We start from the raw sequence: 19,979 nt of genomic DNA on the forward strand, positions 1-19,979 counted from the left end.
AATGCATACTGTATGAAATGAGTAATGTTGTCCGTGTTGAACTTATCTCTCAAGATATTTTACTGAATACACTCAAAATATTTTAACTTATTCACAAACATACAAAACATAAATACTGCATTTATTCTCACAAGATACCTCCTTCCCCCCACTTTTACAGCCCAAAAAAAGTAAAATATATGATAACCTAAAATTTTTTGCAGTAAACATGACTGCTAGGCTAGAAAGAGCTATAAATTGTACATTCTACACTGTTCATTAACAAACTTATGAATGTATTTAAGTTATACTGGTTATTTTTGTTGGAATGCAGTATTTCTAAATGTAAAAGTCAATAAATGGTGATCACGACTTTTAGGCCTACATATAAACTACATAATTATAATCCATTTTAGTTACTCATAATATCACATCATTAGTTTAATTCCTTTGATGAAGTCTATGTCAGAAAGGGCATATGGTCATAAGAACTCGCTACTACGAAAATTCGTCTCACTTCATACTTGACCCCGTAGAGAAAAGGGATAAGGGTATCGTATTATCATATTATACAATATTGATACAAAATAACTCAATGGCCAGTCATTTGTCTCTGTCAGTTGAGCAGTAGGCCTACCACACAGTAAACCTGATAACTGCTCTCATTTTTTAGTTGTCTTGCGCCGCTTATTTCCCTGCTACTGGCATGTCGTCATTCCAAGTGATGTCATCCTCACTGCCATGCACTGCAATCGACACCGAGAGCATTCGAGGACCCGTCTTTTTGAACCTTTTAAAAATAGCTTTGGAGCCGTGTTGTTGAAAGTGTGCCAAACCACCCGCTGATAACCAGCGTATGTTACGAGCTGTATTTCCGCATTTACCAGTAATACATAGCGACCAGAAGTATTCTTTTGATAACTGCGGCTGTTAAAAGCCAGACCCTTATTTTTAATATATTTCATGCTTGTTCTCCACATTGTTTAGGTTAGGTATGCTATCGCCCGGATAGTGCCGAAGGTTCCACGACAGAAAGAATAAAAATAAATAACAGGAATGTTTGCTGCATTTATGGATATCTACAGGTGTGGCGGTAATGCGTTTTATTATCATACGTTCGCTATCTCTCATTTTAACGCATACCCTAGTATGTTTTGTTTCGCATCTCAGAAAATTGTTGAAAGTACGAGGGGAAAAAGTTTTAAACATATTTCTCTCCCAAAAAACCCTATAGTGGCCCGAGTTACGAGATGTTAAACGATCACTTTATTAATGATCTCGCTGCCTATATTAATACGCCTAGCAACAACCGTGAATATTTCTTAACTAAAGTAAACTAGTTTTCACATCCTGAGGTGGTGCAGCTCCTTTTTAGATAGGCCCCCAGTGGGAAGGAGTTGCATGTACCACTTTTTCCTCAAATCAACCATCCTGCCATTCGCAAATCTCTGGCAATACGGTCCTGGGAATCAAACTCCGGCTCCCAAGAACGGCAGCTAATTGTGCTAACCATTACGCTGCCGGACATTCTTAACTACAAAACACATACATATATACAAGATTGATGCGTGCTTGAAATGCGCGGGTCGGACATGAAACTATTCACCTATCTGTGCGATGTCATCAGAGCTGCAGTAGGCCTACGCTACAGGAGGAAATTACTTAACTACGAAACACAGATGTACCGCATGACTTTAACGCATGTTTTCATTGCGTGGGTCGTACGGATGAGACTATTCACAAATTTGTGTGAAGTCATCAGAGCTGCATACTCGCTCTGAAGCGGAATCATTGTTCTTCTTTGATGAATTATGTTGGGGGGGTCTTGTATGCAAGATTTATTTTTTTATTTTCCTCATCTCGCGAAGCCAAGGGGGGTCTAATACAAGAGTAAATATGGTAAAGATTTAAACTGTACACGGAGGCTATTTATTACTTTATATTATATTTGTAATTTATCAAATCTGTAGGCCTTTCACTAGTTTACATTTTAAAAACTTAGGAGAAAAGATACATTATAATTGTACAGTACCATGTCAAAAAGACACAGCTTATGAGCATGTACTCATTACAAGCAGAATGGCTAGTTTCACTTCCAATTCATGGATACCAGTCAGGAACGAGATGTGCTTCGGTAATGTTTTGAGTTTAAATATAACGTACAGAGCTAGTTAACAGCCGTCAGCAGTAATAGCCAACATCGCTGTACAATATAACTTGACACTGCCAGATGGCTTTTAAATAGAGCACTTGTTGCTCCCTTCTCAGAAACAGTAGTGTTCCCCAGGGTTTGGTCAGCATTGTCGATCCGTGAGAGGAGATACGAGTTCCGCTGCCTTAACCTCAACACAGGGTTGTGAAAACCTGTAATTTTACTGGAGCAGTCGTTGGGCAGTTTTTGGCATAAAGAAGTTTTCCGCCGCAATGACAAGTTATTACGCTGCATAAGAAAGCAACACATCTGTGATTGCCTTGAATAAATTTCCCAGAATATTGTGGGATCAGTGGCATGCACTGAATCCCATCTACTTCAGCGCTGTTGGGGTAAATAACTCTGTATTAACATTTTCTTACTACAGTATTCTTTAGAACGCTTTTTACAAAGTTTAAAAAACTGCAAGCATCTAAGGCAAGACAAGTACAGCTGTCTCGACAATCTGCTTGCATTACCGCAGTTCAGCTTCTCCAGTGATGTGATTCCGTTGAAGCCGGTGCAAAAGAGAGCAACCCCAGCGAAATTTAAGTCGCTTGGTTGATGCACGCACTTGAAGCTTCCTTGTCCTTGTATTATAGGTGAAGATTTTGTGTGTGGCATTCTTAATGAATATAACGTGTTATACGTCGTGACAAATATTTTTCCTCGTTTGTCGATGCGTTTACGCTCAGTAAGTGAGTGAAACTGTAAACATTGTTTAAAATCTGCTGAGGATTAAGTTATGACTGTGTCATCACTGCCGTCAATATTGATTTGGAAATATGTGCGAGTGTGAGGTTGAAAATATTCTTGTAAGACCTTTCTCAGGTAGACCTTTCCATGAAAAATGCAGCCCTATAAAATGGCAAGGACATTATTTTTTGGTGAAATATAACTGTTGATTTCGGTGTTAAAACCAACACTATTCTGGTAGATATTTCTTGTGAAATCTTCCTTAAAGTATGCAGTAAATCTAACTAATTTTGTGATAAGGGGTTTTAAAGAGAACTCTTATATGTACCCTTGTTATTAAATCTTAGAGAAACTAAATACTGTATACAAAATGTTATAGAAGTAAATTTATAAATCACTGATACCTCAAAATGAAATTAGGTGATCTGCACTGTAACATGAGGTTCGTTCCAACACACGAGTTTCTGACGGTCACCGGCGGGTTCATGCATCGCCCTGTGCGCATGCGCCGGTTTGGGATTGGTCAGCGGCTGGTCCCGAACTTGATCGTGTTGGAACGCTTCCTGGACAGCAATCTGACGTGTAAACAAAGAGTATGGCGCGTATTACCTTGCCCTGTTTAGTTTGTAGATTCGCGAGAAAAAGGAAAGGTAAATTACTGAAATACTGATGAAATTCAATATACGTATAGAACACGGTGCAACAGGTATTTTAAAAATGAATAAAGAATGAAATACACACACATGGTTTATATTCGTTTTAATTGGTTAGGGAGGGATATCTGCCTCGAAGCCTTAGGCCTGTATTTCACCGTTAAGGAACTATGATGTAAGTAAATTGGTTCAAAGAAATGTTATAGTCTTTGATATAAGAATTTGGATGAAACACAAATGTTTATACATATCTAAATATTTGCGATTAAGGAAATATAGCGAGATACTGAATGATATTAAAGGAGATTATGGTTGAGGGTGTAAGGAAGAAAATAAACGTTTTCAGCTCCCAATACTCGGCAGAAAATGCTGTGTAAGGGAACTGCTGATATTGTCACATTTTCGTTAGGCATAGTAAATCCCAAACTACAAGCGTAAAAATAAATTTACAGGCTACTTTACGTCGCAACGATACAGATAGTTCATGGCAACGATGGGATAGGAAAGGGCTAGGAGTGAGAAGGAAGTTTCGGTTGCCTTAATTAAGGTACAGCCCCAGCATTTACCTGGTGTAAAATGAGGAAATCACAGAAAACCATCTTCATGTCTGCCGACAGTGGAGTTCGAACTCGCTATCTCCTGAATGCAAGCTCACAGCTGCGTGGCCAACTCGCTCGGTATAAAAATAAATACACTTGCACGTTCTTTATTATTTATCATCATAATTCACTATTATCAAAGGCCATTGTCACAACCTTCGTTTCATAGCAGTCGCGGGTCTAATTCCTGGCCAGGTCCAATTAATTCCATGAACGCGGAAACTTGGTGTTCATGTTCGTCTCAATACATGACACACAACTTACTGCCAACCAACCAACCAACCAACCAACCAACCAACCAACCAACCAACCAACCAACCAACCAACCAACCAACCAACCAACCAACCAACCAACCAACCAACCAACCAACCAATGGAGAAACACGTAAAGCAAATACATCCCTCCATAACATGTCCAACACAGTTCGCTCCCAGGTCCCACTAGGGTGAGAGGAAAGCAGTGGAACAAGTGGTAAGCATGTTTCCGTTTTGATGTACCAGGATTACCTACAAGTTTTACGGTAATTAACTTTTATGTGGCCGTGACCCTGTCATTTTCTACCATTAGAAAAAACAACTATAATAATCGCTACTGAGTTTGGACGGTGAAATCAGAATGACGCGATTAGAAAGTACCTCGAGAATTCCACTAGCAACAATAAAACTTACGCAAATAATTTTCTCGCTTCCTTGGCGCGGATAACTGCATATCCAACTCATCTCCACTGGATGAAGATTCAACGAAATCCCCATACTTTTCCATTTTTATTGCGTATTTATTAATTCGTTATTTACTAATTTATTATTTCTACTCCTCAATTCACAAGTACCTTAACAGATTTAGAAATAACTATTACCGCTTAGAGGTTATGGCAATGTTAACAAACCACATGGGAGAAGAACAAGGAGCAGAACAGGAGTGGAAACGCAGGTGGTCTGTCCAGTGAGTTTCCTCTCTCGCGCATGTATTCCATTGCGCATGTCCGTACTACCGGTTCATGCCACAGGCCTCGGACAAGTTCTGGCGGTCAGTAACTACAGTTTGAGGTATGTTGGAACGCCGCATTTGAGTACATGCATCAGTCCGGGATTGGTTTGGTGTGTTGGAACGCTTTCTCTCAACTGCGCATGCGTCGGACGGTCAGGGACTCGTGTTGGAACGAACCTATGAATTTATATATAGCCTACATTTTTCTTTTTTTACATGTTGAATTACTTGTCTCCAAAGTACAAACTAAGCACGGTTTCAACATTATCAGGATGCAGAGTTGTGCAACAGTCACAAAGTATCTGTGTAACCAGACAAGCCCCTCTTGCTGACCACATTAGATGTCAGAAAACAATAATGTTTGTAACACTTGGATGCAAATTCACTGCAGTCTTCTATCAAACCTCCTAATACTTCATTAACAATGAATGCCTTCTTTCTTGTTCTCTCCCAGATGTGCTTTCACTGCGTTTTGCAAAGCCACATAGTCCTGTAAGATGTTAGTGGATATGCTGGTACTCCCCGGGAATAAGCAGCTCAGAAGGTTAAGGCGCTGAATTTCTGAGCCCAAGTTGGCAGGTTCAATTCTGGCTCAGTCCGAAGGAGTATAATGCGTACTGCTGTATCTATGACCACAATGCCATCTGCTGTAATCGATAACAGATACCGATTTTTATCGACTGCCTTAAGAGATCGCGAAACTGAATGCACACACTTCCGATACACAGCGTGCATCGCTTTGTGTGCGTTGGTGTATAGAATATCAAGCAACTGACAAGGAAACTACAACAGTCAAGTTCTCAGAAGCATTTAAACATTAAGGGTCTTACTAATAAAAAGTCCTTATACCGTTGTTTAACTCTTGTTTAGTTATACAGTGAATAAACCCTGTATAAGCGTTTTACATTTTTCTTACTAATAAACGAGGTATACGCATTGTATTACTACACAGCACGTATACACTCGTTCCAAGGAGTAGGAATCTCTTCCTGCAGTTCACTGACGTATTTCGCACGTTCACCGCCTTTATGATCGCTTCTGCTGGTTATCTACGAGCAAAACTTTCCGGAAAGTCGCACAGTAGCACGGCATATCGAAAAGGCAGTGGCAACACTAAGTGAGACAGCTGGAAATTCGCTTATACTGATATCAACATTTCTTCAGCTTGCTTGTGTAATGAACGCCAAAAAAAGAAATGGAATGGCTTAAGAAAAGATCAATAGCTCCTAACTGGGATAGTATGGAAAACGTAAGCAATTGTAATTGAATCGGCGGGTTGAAAAGGGTACACATTCCAAAATCCTTACTTTTCAGGAGAAAGGAAAACCTGTTTTGTAGCTAAACGAAAGGTTAGATCAAAAAAGTTTCTATTAGGCATTTATACATCACATTTCTACGTATTCAACCACAAAGTATGGAAATCATATTACGTACGGTTTTCAAGTTATACCATTTTTTATGTCAAGGAATATGTCCCTTTTTATACTCAAATTTGAGAAAGATCTAAGATCTTTGTAGAGGCAGATAATGTATAATAAACTCGCAATTTAAAGTCTATTAAGCAGCAACACCTTAATACACAAACATACGCCCAACCACAATTTCTTTTATAGTTATTCATTGTCATTCCGTGAGACAGCTGGAAATGGACTTATATTGATACCGGTATCAACATTTCTTCAGCTTGCTTGTGTAATGGACGCTAAAAAAGAAATGGAAAAGCTTAAGAAAATATCAAAAGCTCCTAACTGGGGTAGTTCGGAAAACGTGAGCAATTGTAATTGAATCGGCGAGTTGAAAAGGGTACACATTCCAAATTCCTTACTTTTCAGGAGAAAGGAAAACCTGTTTTGTAGCTAAACGAAAGGTTAGATCAAAAAAAGTTTCTATTAGGCATTTATACATCACATTTCTACGTATTCAACTACAAAGTATGGAAATCATATTACGTATGGTTTTCAAGTTATGCCACTTTTTATCTCGAGGAATATGTCCCATTGTATACGGTAGGTACCTACTCAATTAAGAAAGATCTTTGTAGGGGCAGATAGTGTATAATAAACTCGCAATATCAAAGGTCTATTAAGCTGTAGCACATTTTTACACAAAAATACGCCCAACCATCATTTCTTTTATAGTTATTCATTGTCATTCCGTCTCTTTAAAGTGTTTTACTTGACAAAGATGTCTAGCTTCCATAACCTCTGAATGGTGTACGGTACCGTATGTCTTCTATGTTTAAAATATCGTGAAGATCATCAACGTTATCGTCATTCTTTCAACGTGTGTTCAATGTTAAATGGATAAGTCGAATATTTTACAATGATTATATTACTGTCGACAATAAATACCACGAAAATAAACTGCTCACTCGTTTCTTTTTTTCCGCTACACGCTGCTATACAACGCTTATACAAGGGTCCTGGACTGTATAAGCAATTCAGTGAATAACTATAACAGATGTATACATAGGAGGCTTATACACGGTTTATTAGTAACAAATTTCGCGTAAACGGTGTATAAACCTTGTATAAAAGTTATACACCATTTATTAGTAAGACGGTAATTGGAGAGATTTTCTGATATTTCTCATTTTTTGTACCAAGTAGGGGATATTTAGAGAATATTTGTGCAATTTGCACAATAAATCAGATTTCACAATATTTCATGAGTTCATTTGGCTAAAATACGGTACTGTAAGTAGGGTAAGTGTACCATTAATCGGCACCTTAAGAGGAACCGCGTTACATCATCATGTATAAAGTCTTTAATTTCTACAATACTGGTTGCAACTTACGTTGATATGGCACATAAGTACCTTTGTATTCGAAAGGATATATTCAACAGACAACCCGTTCATTTCAAAATAATTTATTTTACTAGATGCACCCCTGTGTACCAATGATCGGCAGCGCAAGAAAAGCTGAGACCCGGTTATCGGCATTCAAGTGTATCATTAATCGGCAGTGGCAACTAAAATGTGGTTAAGACAGATTTTATTTCTACCTTAATATTACAAAATTTCACCCTAAAAAATTGAAACAGTATGTTCAATACTGAATCACCATTAAGTACCATGCATAAGGATACATTTCATTACACCACAGATTTGTGGTGCTATGTACAGTAAGCCTATCAAAACAACGTTTAGCTTTAACTGACATAATATTATAATCAGGCGTACGTTTCTTTCATGTGAAACACTGACACTGAAAGGTTCATTCATTTACACAACTGTGGCATGTGAAAGTCATGGAAGCCCTTTTTTTATTGATACTGCAGCACTCTTCATGAAACCATGTTTTGCACTGCATGCACTGTATGCACTGTATCATAGGCAATTTTCTGTCTTCTTCACATATTTTGCAGTATCATGAATCCTCTGCAACTTCCGAAGGTGTTTCCCTAATCCTTCTCTTCTTAACTTCGTTATTTTCATGTACAGCTTCTTGATCGTTTGCTTACTGATTCTTTTTATTACGAGTTGCTTTTTTAGGCAAAGTTTTCTTTTCCACTTCTTTTTCTTCCTTTCTTGATTTTGCTTGCTCCCTTTTCTTTCTACGTTCCTCTAGTTCAGTTTGTTTTTTAAATTTTTCCTCTTCCTTCTTTTGATAGTATCTCATCCATTGTGCAGATGTTGCTACTGTTGGTATCTTCTCCTTTCTCTTCTTCAGAACTGGCTGATCTTTTGGCCAGAAAAGTATGCTTTTAAAAGGAGATATAACTACCTGAGACGAGGAAGGTGGAGTCGACAGGTGTTTAGAACCCAACTCATTTGAAATTCATGGTGTTGCACTTATCGGGTGTTTGATCTGACGCTGTCTCCTGATTTGAACATGTAGGCCTATGGTGTATCATATTGACTACTTGAGAATTATGATTCAATATATCTCCAGAAACTTGAATTGCACTGGTTGAAGATTCTGCTACTATCCCATTACTATGGTTAAGAATACGAGAAAGAGGGATAAATCTACTTTCTGACGTGGATGCCTGACACTTGGAATCTCCACGATTTGTTACAGAGGGATCGATGCATCCATTAACAGAGTTAAACTCTGGAAGCAAGCACTTCTTTGGCATTCGAAGTGGTAAATCTCTGCTGAAGTTATCCGACTGCTCAAACGGTTCCCTATCTAAATCGGATATGTGCCCAGATAATTTCTCAGTAGTCCCTCCAGAGTATGAAGTATTCACACACTCACTTGAATGGGAAGTCTCATTTGGAGTGTTAGTTAGGAGTCCTTCAAATTCACTGAAATCGTGATTTTCTAAATACATCTCAACTGTTTCGTTTACCTTCAGCTGTGAAAAAGGAAAATCTGCAGGCACAATTGGCACTTCGTCAGCTGTGTTTTCCAGTGCTTGCATTTCACCAACTTCTTCCTTCAGTCCCCTCCAAAAGTAAAAAAAGATTTTCGTCCTTGGTCGAACCAACCCAGCGTCCAGTTGTTGCTTTAAACGAATCAAGTAGCCCTATTTCAGAGTCTAAGTTTCTCGAAGAACCTCAAGTGAGGTTTTACATCATCTACATTTGGAGCAGTAGGCCTATCATCCTCCCTTTTCTTCAAGATCTTGCTGTAGTCCACAGCTTCAGAAGAAAATGGAAACAAACCACATTTACAAAAACCATTCATAGTAGTTTTCTTCTTCCAGAAAAGCTTCATTGGACGGAATACGGCGACATCAAGGGGGTGGCAAGATGTGCGTAGTGTTTGGGTACAAACAAACAAGAATTATACCACTTTTTTCACAAAACTCTGAGAGGGGTAAGGTTAGATGTGATGCATGTCCATCCATGAATAATAATATTGGTAGTTTAATACCCTGCTCTATTACCCACGGATAAAACAGGTTCGTAATGTATTCAAAGAAAGTTTCCGCTGTCATTCAACCATTGTCCGAACGGCCAATCCCCCATGATTGTGGGACTGCATCAGAAACAAGCTTGGGAACTCTCTTGAATTTGAAAACAACCATTGGAGGGGCTATTGAACCGGAGGCATTCACCATTAATAAACTAGTTACATTGTCTTTCTCCCCACTAGCAATAACATTATAGACATTTCTTGAGCCTTTCTGCACCAAAACCTTGTTATCTTTGGGTGATAAAAAGAAACAAGTTTCATCACAGTTAAAAATTCTAGAAGGTTCCTTTAAAATGTCTGCATAACCATGTTCTGTCAAATAGTCAAGCATTTCCTTAAACCAAACTCTGTTCACTTACAAATCCTCTGCTTGTTATCAGATTTTCAGAAACCCTTTCAGTAACTTCGGGATGCCTCTTAAGAAATGCTTCGTACCAGTGCCTACCAGGTTTACCTTCACTAAAAGGGGTTTCTTTCTGTAATATTTTCACTACTATAGCTACAGAATCGCAAAGTTGATGCTTCGTCAGAGGGAACCCCTTTTTACTCAAAGTAATTATCCAGTTAACCAGTTTTGCATCTTCGTCTTGACTAAGAACAGATGAAGTTCCCATTTTTCTATAAGAAGGAGTTCTGCCGTTTACTTTGTCATGAAGTGTTGACCTAGGCACTCTGTACTGTTTCGCTGCTCTAAGGACAGGCATACCTCCAGCCACGGCTTCCAAAGCCTTCTTCATGCTTTCTTCTGAATAAAGCAATTTCGGAGCCATCTGAAAGGTAAATGTGAATTCACTGTCGAGTGATCGGCACATACATGACCTAATGTTTTGGCATTTATTTTATCAGAGTTTAAAAAGAAACCGAGTGAAGAATGTATATGCCGATTACTAGTTCAAATGTTCTCAAAGTATTTCTTTTTGATATGTCCAACGGAAGGTTATGAAGCGGGAGTTATATATTAAGAAAAGGTATATTTCCTGGAAGCCTCAGTTGCACTAGTTATCAGCACACCTGTCGATAACTCGTACGGCTGTGATTTTCTTTGAACTAGTATTCGGCACTGAGCGAAAATATAATATAAATGATTAAAATCATGTTCTGTGTATTCTGACTCATGCAACACGTAGTTTTGCAACAGAACTTACATTGCAAATCACGTCGATGTTACGAATACTGAAGTCCTATTCCTTAACACGTACGCTAGGCAATGACAGTGACATCACACGAGTTCACTTCAACTGGAAGCGTGGCAGAACACCTTCGACACAAGCGCCTCTAGTGAAGTTTGAATGAATCGTGTGTACCTAAGGTTTGTGAAAATCCCAGCAGATGGCAAACCTATTCAGTTAAAGCCTTGATATAGGCATTTAATCGCAAAAGTAACGATCACTCGGTCAGTGCCGATTAACGGTACATTTACCCTACCTAAGGTAAGGTAAGGGTGTATTCTGCCTGAAGGCAGGTCCGAACCTCTGCAGAGGTGTGCCTGAGTCGGAGTTTACGTACGGAAGGATGGACAGTTCCTTTCTGCTCCTCCATCCCCTTACCCCCCACCAACAGCGCGTGGAAACCCATCCGAATCTTGACCACGCCCAACGCTGCTTAACTTAGAAAAACTCACGAGATCTGGTAATTGAACATGGCTACGGCCAATGGCTTAAGTACCTAGAAGGTCATATATAGGAAAGAAAGAAGATAAGAAAAAATTTCTTGCGTATCACTAATTACAAAAAAAAAAAAAAAATACACTTAAGAAAATGGAAATTGCAACCCCATGAAGGCATTGGTTGTTTGTGTTGCTTTTCAAGATATGGAACGATGCCATGTAGGTAAACAATCAAAGTTTCAGACCCATTGGATTGTTGCTACAGGCCTCCCCACGTGATTGGTCGTGGAGGAATTAACTTCAGTATATGGACTCTGGTGTAGCGTAGTTGACTTGCAGCCTGTGCAGTGAAGTGTTCTCCGTCAGACATGCTTCGACGACAGAGAAGAGCATGCTATCAACAACTGTCGCCGTTTGAGAGGGGTCGGATAATTGGGCTGTGTGAGGCTGGATTACCGCTAAGGACTGTCGCTGCACGTGTTGGCCGACAGACATCTACGGTACGTGTATGGCAGCAGTGGTCAAATGAAGGTACCCACACTCGTAGACCTGGCACAGGCCCAGCGCGACCGACAACTGTGAGAGAGGATCGCCCACCATTCGGATGGCCGGGATGGAACCCCATGCAACAGCAGAGCAAATTCGAGCAGTTGTGGCACCCCATGTTACACAACAAACAGTTGGTAATTGCCTGCGTGCAGCTGGCTTACGAACCCGTGTCCCTGCAGAAGGTGTACCATTGACCCCACAACAGCGACATGTAAGGCTGGCCTGGTGTCGAGAAAGATTGACGTGGGCCGACGAATGGTATAGGGTCGTCTTTAGTGATTAATCGCGCTTCTGTCTTGCCCACAGTGATCGCCGGAATCGTCTGCGCCGATGTACCGGGGAGAGGGGCCGCATAGATCTTATTGTCGAGAGGCACACAGGGCCAACACCAGGCATTATGGTCTGGGGAGCTATTGGCTTTAATGTGAAATCACAATTAGTGCTTGTTGAGGGCACCATGACTGCTCGACAGTACGTTGATAGGGTATTCAATCCAGTGGTTGTCCCTATGATGGAGAACATTGCTAATGGGATATTTCAGCAGGACAATGCCCGGGTTCACACTGCATGCATCTCCAGAGAAGCTCTCCACAACATCACAACCTTAGAATGGCCCGCCAGATCCCCAGACCTCAGTCCTATTGTACATGTGTGGGACATGATATGTCGACATGGCAAAAATGAGTGCAATTGGACTAGACAAAAGAGTGACTGAATGGGTTGCTATATTTCTAGAAAATAGATCTCAGAGAATTAGAGTAGGTGAAGCTTTATCTGACCCTGTAAAAATTAAGAGGGGAATTCCTCAAGGCAGTATTATCGGACCTTTATGTTTTCTTATATATATAAATGATATGAGTAAAGGAGTGGATTCGGAGGTAAGGCTTCTTGCGGATGATGTTATTCTCTATAGAGTGATAAATAAGTTACAAGATTGTGAGCAACTGCAACGTGACCTCGAAAATGTTGTGAGATGGACAGCAGGCAATGGAATGTTGATAAACGGGGTTAAAAGTCAGGTTGTGAGTTTCACAAATAGGAAAAGTCCTCTCAGTTTTAATTACTGCGTTGATGGGGTGAAAGTTCCTTTTGGGGATCATTGTAAGTATCTGGGTGTTAATATAAGGAAAGATCTTCACTGGGGTAATCACATAAATGGGATTGTAAATAAAGGGTACAGATCTCTGCACATGGTTATGAGGGTGTTTAGGGGTTGCAGTAAGGATGTAAAGGAGAGTGCATATAAGTCTCTGGTAAGACCCCAACTAGAGAATGGTTCCAGTGTATGGGACCCTCACCAGGATCACCTGATTCAAGAACTGGGAAAAAAATCCCAAGAAAGGCAGCTCGATTTGTTCTGGGGGATTTCCGACAAAAGAGTAGCGTTACAAAAATGTTGCAATGTTTGGGTTGGGAAGAATTGAGAGAAAGAAGAAGAGCTGCTCGACTAAGTGGTATGTTGATTGAAATAATAACATTAAGTTATTTATTAGACCACCTAATCAATACAAAATCGTCTTGGATGATTTACATAAATTTGTTAGCTAATAGTGGGACATGTTTCGCCTTCTCTGAAGGCATCATCAGCCATAGTCTTAACCTTAAATTAAAAATAAGCGTCTAAATAACATGTAGTGATGAAATGAATTTTAAAATCTTGAAGAGATTTGAAGTAAAATAACATTAAAAATAACAATGATGGTTTGAAAATACAATGTGATGAGATACAATAGTGGAAGTATTAACAAAATTAACCTTAGAAGGCTGCTAAAATAAGTACAATGGAATAAAACAACAGATTGTTATACAACAAGTAGTAAGATTGCATAAAAGTAAAGTTGATAGTAATGGCGGTTATAATTAGACGATGGCGAAAAATCTTATGTAATCAAAGTAAAGAGGAGAGAGTAAAAGTCAAAGTTAGTCGAGAGATCCGAAGTTCATTATGATCTTGAAGATAAAGGATGAAAGTCAGATGCATATGGTGAAGTTGTAGAACACGTTGAGGATATGAAGTTGGTGAATAGAAGTTGAAGAACAGTTTCAAATAGGATCACTATGGACCATCTCAAAATTTGAAGTGATGTTCAAATGTTGTAAATTGTGAGTTTGTAGATATTCTAGTTGAAAAAGCATATACAAGTGGAATCTGTAAATGGAAGCAAGAAACGTAGAGTTAATTGTGTGAAAAGATATTTGAAAGATCTTGAAGTAGAATCGTATGCACTTACCACTTGACGGTGACAAAGATAGCTTGTAATATTATGAGTAAGAAGTATTTGCAACAGTAGACTTCTTGCTACGTGTGTTATAACTGAAGTTTTGTGTTGGAGGGAGATCTGTTTGCGTTGACGTAACTATTAGAGGGGGGCTGCTATTGGTGGGAGGGAAGGAAGAGAGTGTATTACTGCGCGTGTTGTAACGGTGTAAGGCTATTGGAGGGAGCGATGTTCCGGTGGGTGTGGCTATGGGTTTATTGGTTGTATTTGAATTAGAGGTACTAGCGGTGGGGGGAAGGGAGGGGGGTATATTAGCTGTAGGGGAGGTGGGAACTCTAATTGATGTGAGGTTGAAGATTTTTAAGAATTTGTTGGTGAGGGAAGTTGATTCTCGTAATAAAATAAGAATCTGTTCATACAAGGGGCTTTTTTTATCAATAGTGTCATTTAGATTTTTATCTTTATTAAAATGTTGGTCGAGGAAAATAAATAAGTTTTCATATTCTGTCATGAGTTTGCTTTTATCAACTCTTTTTAGGATATGGAGGTCTTGTTCTATTGTGGTGAATTTATGCCCGGTGTCCCTCATATGGTTGGCCATTGCGGAGAATTTGTTGTGTTTTTGGGCATTGTAATGCTCGGCGTATCTGGTAGAGAAGCTGCGGCCAGTTTGGCCAACATAAGAAAAATTACATGTAGAGCATTTCAATCTGTATATTCCTGATCCAGAGTAACTATTGTCTGTGATGTTGATAGAGTTGTGATTGAAGAATAAATTGCGATTAGTGTTTTTTGTTGTGTAGGCTATTTTTATTTCGTGCTTCATTAATGAATTGGTTATCGGGTAAATGCTATGGTTAGTGAACGTGAATTTAGCGTATTTTGGTTTGACGGGTTTTAATGGAGTTAAATTGGTAGCTAGTTTTAGTTTGGTTTTATTGATGATTTTATCAATCATATTCGTGTTAAATCCATTGAATTTAGCTATTTCCTTGATGAATAGTAATTCTTTCTTTAAATTAGTAGAGGACATAGGGATCTTTAATGCTCTATATATTAAACTGTGATAAGTGGCTTTTTTATGTGAGTTGGGATGTAAAGAATCATTTTTTATGGTTGTTGGAGAAAAGGTGGGTTTTCTGTATATTTGGAAGTCGAATTTGTTCAATGCTCGTGTGATTTTGATATCTAAGAAGTTCAGAGAGTTATTGAACTCATCTTCTTTAGTGAATTTAATATTATTATCTAAGTTGTTGAGGAATGATAGTATGTTATTGCTGTTGTTGATTTGTTTATCAATGATAGCTATGGTATCATCAACATAGCGATGCCAAAGACAGAGTCCGTTGATGTTATTAATAATCTTACTATGTTCGAGATTATCTAAGTATATGTCGGCTAGTATTCCAGATAACGGGTCTCCCATCGCTAGACCTTCTTGTTTGTAAATTTTCTTATTGAAGGTAAAATAGTTGTTGTCTAAAACGAAATTAAGTAATTTTAACCATTCATCAATTTCGATTTTACTCAATGTGCTATGTTTCAACAGATTGTTTTTTATGATGTTAATAGTATTGTTGATAGGGATATTAGTATACATGTTGGTGATGTCAAAAGAACATAAAACGTGGTTTGGTTGTAGACTGAACTTATTTAGGGAATTACAGAGTTCGATCGAGTTCTTTATGGGGTTGGAGTTGTGAAATTTGAAGTGTTTTTTTAGGAATTTGTGTAGGAATTGAGAGGTTTTATAGGTAGGACTATTGATACTATTAATTATAGGTCGAATGGGGACATCTTTTTTATGAATTTTGGGCAGTGATCTGACTGTAGGTAATTTTGGGTTCATTACAGTTAATTTCTGATAATCTTGATCATTTAAAATGAAGTTAGAATTTTTCAGAAGGTTCTTTAAGTTACGCTGTATTTTGTTTGTAGGATCTTTGTTAATTAAGGTATAGGTATTGTCTGAAAAAAAGGTTTCAGTTTTATTGATGTAATCTTGTTTGTTCATTATTACTATGGTGTTGCCCTTATCTGCTTTTGTAATTACTACGTTGTTGCTATGGATTTTGGATTTCAGGTTTAGAATTTGTTTCGAGACATTGTGGTTATTATTAGATGTTATCTCATTAATCAAAGTTGGGAGTTTCTTTTTTACTTCATATCGTACGTCATTCTGTTTATCAATTGGGATTTGTTTATCGATATTAGTTTCGGTTTCAGCGATGGTAGTGATGATGTCTTCTGCCTTTTTGTGATTAGGCCAATTATGTTTGATGCCTTTATCTAATAGATTTAATTCTTGGTTAGAGAAGGTTGCATTAGATAGGTTGATTGTAGTGGGAATGTTAGTCAAATGGGAAGGGGACATTTTGTTGTTTGTATTTTGGTCAGGAGTTTTACATTTGTTTTCTTGAAGACTAAGTAATTTATGGTTTAGGGTTTTCTGTTTCTTGTCTAATACGTAAGATAGTTTGAGGTCAGTGTACCTTAAAAATGAGCTCCATTCAAGTGGGGGTAATTTCTCAGAGATGGTCAAATGAGTCCTATATAATTGTAAATTTAGTAAAGATTTCTTCTTGTATAATAGTTTAATTTCATTTTTCAACCATATGTTGTTTACTTTCTTTTGAGTGGCATTAGATTTTGAATAGGGATGACTTTTTCTTTGTAAAGATTTGAGAAATTTAGGTACCAACTCTAATTTCAAGCAATCTTTAAGAAACTTGATATCTCTAGAAATCTTGCCTATTTTAATTTTTAGGTTTAAGTACTTGTTAGGTTTTACTATTGCCTGGTTGGCATTGACATTACATGTAATAAATATCATTTTTGGTCCGTATTGATGATGTAGATTGAAATAATAACATTAAGTTATTTATTAGACCACCTAATCAATACAAAATCGTCTTGGATGATTTACATAAATTTGTTAGCTAATAGTGGGACATGTTTCGCCTTCTCTGAAGGCATCATCAGCCATAGTCTTAACCTTAAATTAAAAATAAGCGTCTAAATAACATGTAGTGATGAAATGAATTTTAAAATCTTGAAGAGATTTGAAGTAAAATAACATTAAAAATAACAATGATGGTTTGAAAATACAATGTGATGAGATACAATAGTGGAAGTATTAACAAAATTAACCTTAGAAGGCTGCTAAAATAAGTACAATGGAATAAAACAACAGATTGTTATACAACAAGTAGTAAGATTGCATAAAAGTAAAGTTGATAGTAATGGCGGTTATAATTAGACGATGGCGAAAAATCTTATGTAATCAAAGTAAAGAGGAGAGAGTAAAAGTCAAAGTTAGTCGAGAGATCCGAAGTTCATTATGATCTTGAAGATAAAGGATGAAAGTCAGATGCATATGGTGAAGTTGTAGAACACGTTGAGGATATGAAGTTGGTGAATAGAAGTTGAAGAACAGTTTCAAATAGGATCACTATGGACCATCTCAAAATTTGAAGTGATGTTCAAATGTTGTAAATTGTGAGTTTGTAGATATTCTAGTTGAAAAAGCATATACAAGTGGAATCTGTAAATGGAAGCAAGAAACGTAGAGTTAATTGTGTGAAAAGATATTTGAAAAATCTTGAAGTAGAATCGTATGCACTTACCACTTGACGGTGACAAAGATTTTTCAAATATCTTTTCACACAATTAACTCTACGTTTCTTGCTTCCATTTACAGATTCCACTTGTATATGCTTTTTCAACTAGAATATCTACAAACTCACAATTTACAACATTTGAACATCACTTCAAATTTTGAGATGGTCCATAGTGATCCTATTTGAAACTGTTCTTCAACTTCTATTCACCAACTTCATATCCTCAACGTGTTCTACAACTTCACCATATGCATCTGACTTTCATCCTTTATCTTCAAGATCATAATGAACTTCGGATCTCTCGACTAACTTTGACTTTTACTCTCTCCTCTTTACTTTGATTACATAAGATTTTTCGCCATCGTCTAATTATAACCGCCATTACTATCAACTTTACTTTTATGCAATCTTACTACTTGTTGTATAACAATCTGTTGTTTTATTCCATTGTACTTATTTTAGCAGCCTTCTAAGGTTAATTTTGTTAATACTTCCACTATTGTATCTCATCACATTGTATTTTCAAACCATCATTGTTATTTTTAATGTTATTTTACTTCAAATCTCTTCAAGATTTTAAAATTCATTTCATCACTACATGTTATTTAGACGCTTATTTTTAATTTAAGGTTAAGACTATGGCTGATGATGCCTTCAGAGAAGGCGAAACATGTCCCACTATTAGCTAACAAATTTATGTAAATCATCCAAGACGATTTTGTATTGATTAGGTGGTCTAATAAATAACTTAATGTTATTATTTCAATCTACATCATCAATACGGACCAAAAATGATATTTATTACATGTAATGTCAATGCCAACCAGGCAATAGTAAAACCTAACAAGTACTTAAACCTAAAAATTAAAATAGGCAAGATTTCTAGAGATATCAAGTTTCTTAAAGATTGCTTGAAATTAGAGTTGGTACCTAAATTTCTCAAATCTTTACAAAGAAAAAGTCATCCCTATTCAAAATCTAATGCCACTCAAAAGAAAGTAAACAACATATGGTTGAAAAATGAAATTAAACTATTATACAAGAAGAAATCTTTACTAAATTTACAATTATATAGGACTCATTTGACCATCTCTGAGAAATTACCCCCACTTGAATGGAGCTCATTTTTAAGGTACACTGACCTCAAACTATCTTACGTATTAGACAAGAAACAGAAAACCCTAAACCATAAATTACTTAGTCTTCAAGAAAACAAATGTAAAACTCCTGACCAAAATACAAACAACAAAATGTCCCCTTCCCATTTGACTAACATTCCCACTACAATCAACCTATCTAATGCAACCTTCTCTAACCAAGAATTAAATCTATTAGATAAAGGCATCAAACATAATTGGCCTAATCACAAAAAGGCAGAAGACATCATCACTACCATCGCTGAAACCGAAACTAATATCGATAAACAAATCCCAATTGATAAACAGAATGACGTACGATATGAAGTAAAAAAGAAACTCCCAACTTTGATTAATGAGATAACATCTAATAATAACCACAATGTCTCGAAACAAATTCTAAACCTGAAATCCAAAATCCATAGCAACAACGTAGTAATTACAAAAGCAGATAAGGGCAACACCATAGTAATAATGAACAAACAAGATTACATCAATAAAACTGAAACCTTTTTTTCAGACAATACCTATACCTTAATTAACAAAGATCCTACAAACAAAATACAGCGTAACTTAAAGAACCTTCTGAAAAATTCTAACTTCATTTTAAATGATCAAGATTATCAGAAATTAACTGTAATGAACCCAAAATTACCTACAGTCAGATCACTGCCCAAAATTCATAAAAAAGATGTCCCCATTCGACCTATAATTAATAGTATCAATAGTCCTACCTATAAAACCTCTCAATTCCTACACAAATTCCTAAAAAAACACTTCAAATTTCACAACTCCAACCCCATAAAGAACTCGATCGAACTCTGTAATTCCCTAAATAAGTTCAGTCTACAACCAAACCACGTTTTATGTTCTTT

Source organism: Anabrus simplex, chromosome 1, assembly GCF_040414725.1.
Source record: "Anabrus simplex isolate iqAnaSimp1 chromosome 1, ASM4041472v1, whole genome shotgun sequence".
Classification (NCBI taxonomy): Eukaryota; Metazoa; Arthropoda; class Insecta; order Orthoptera; family Tettigoniidae; genus Anabrus; species Anabrus simplex.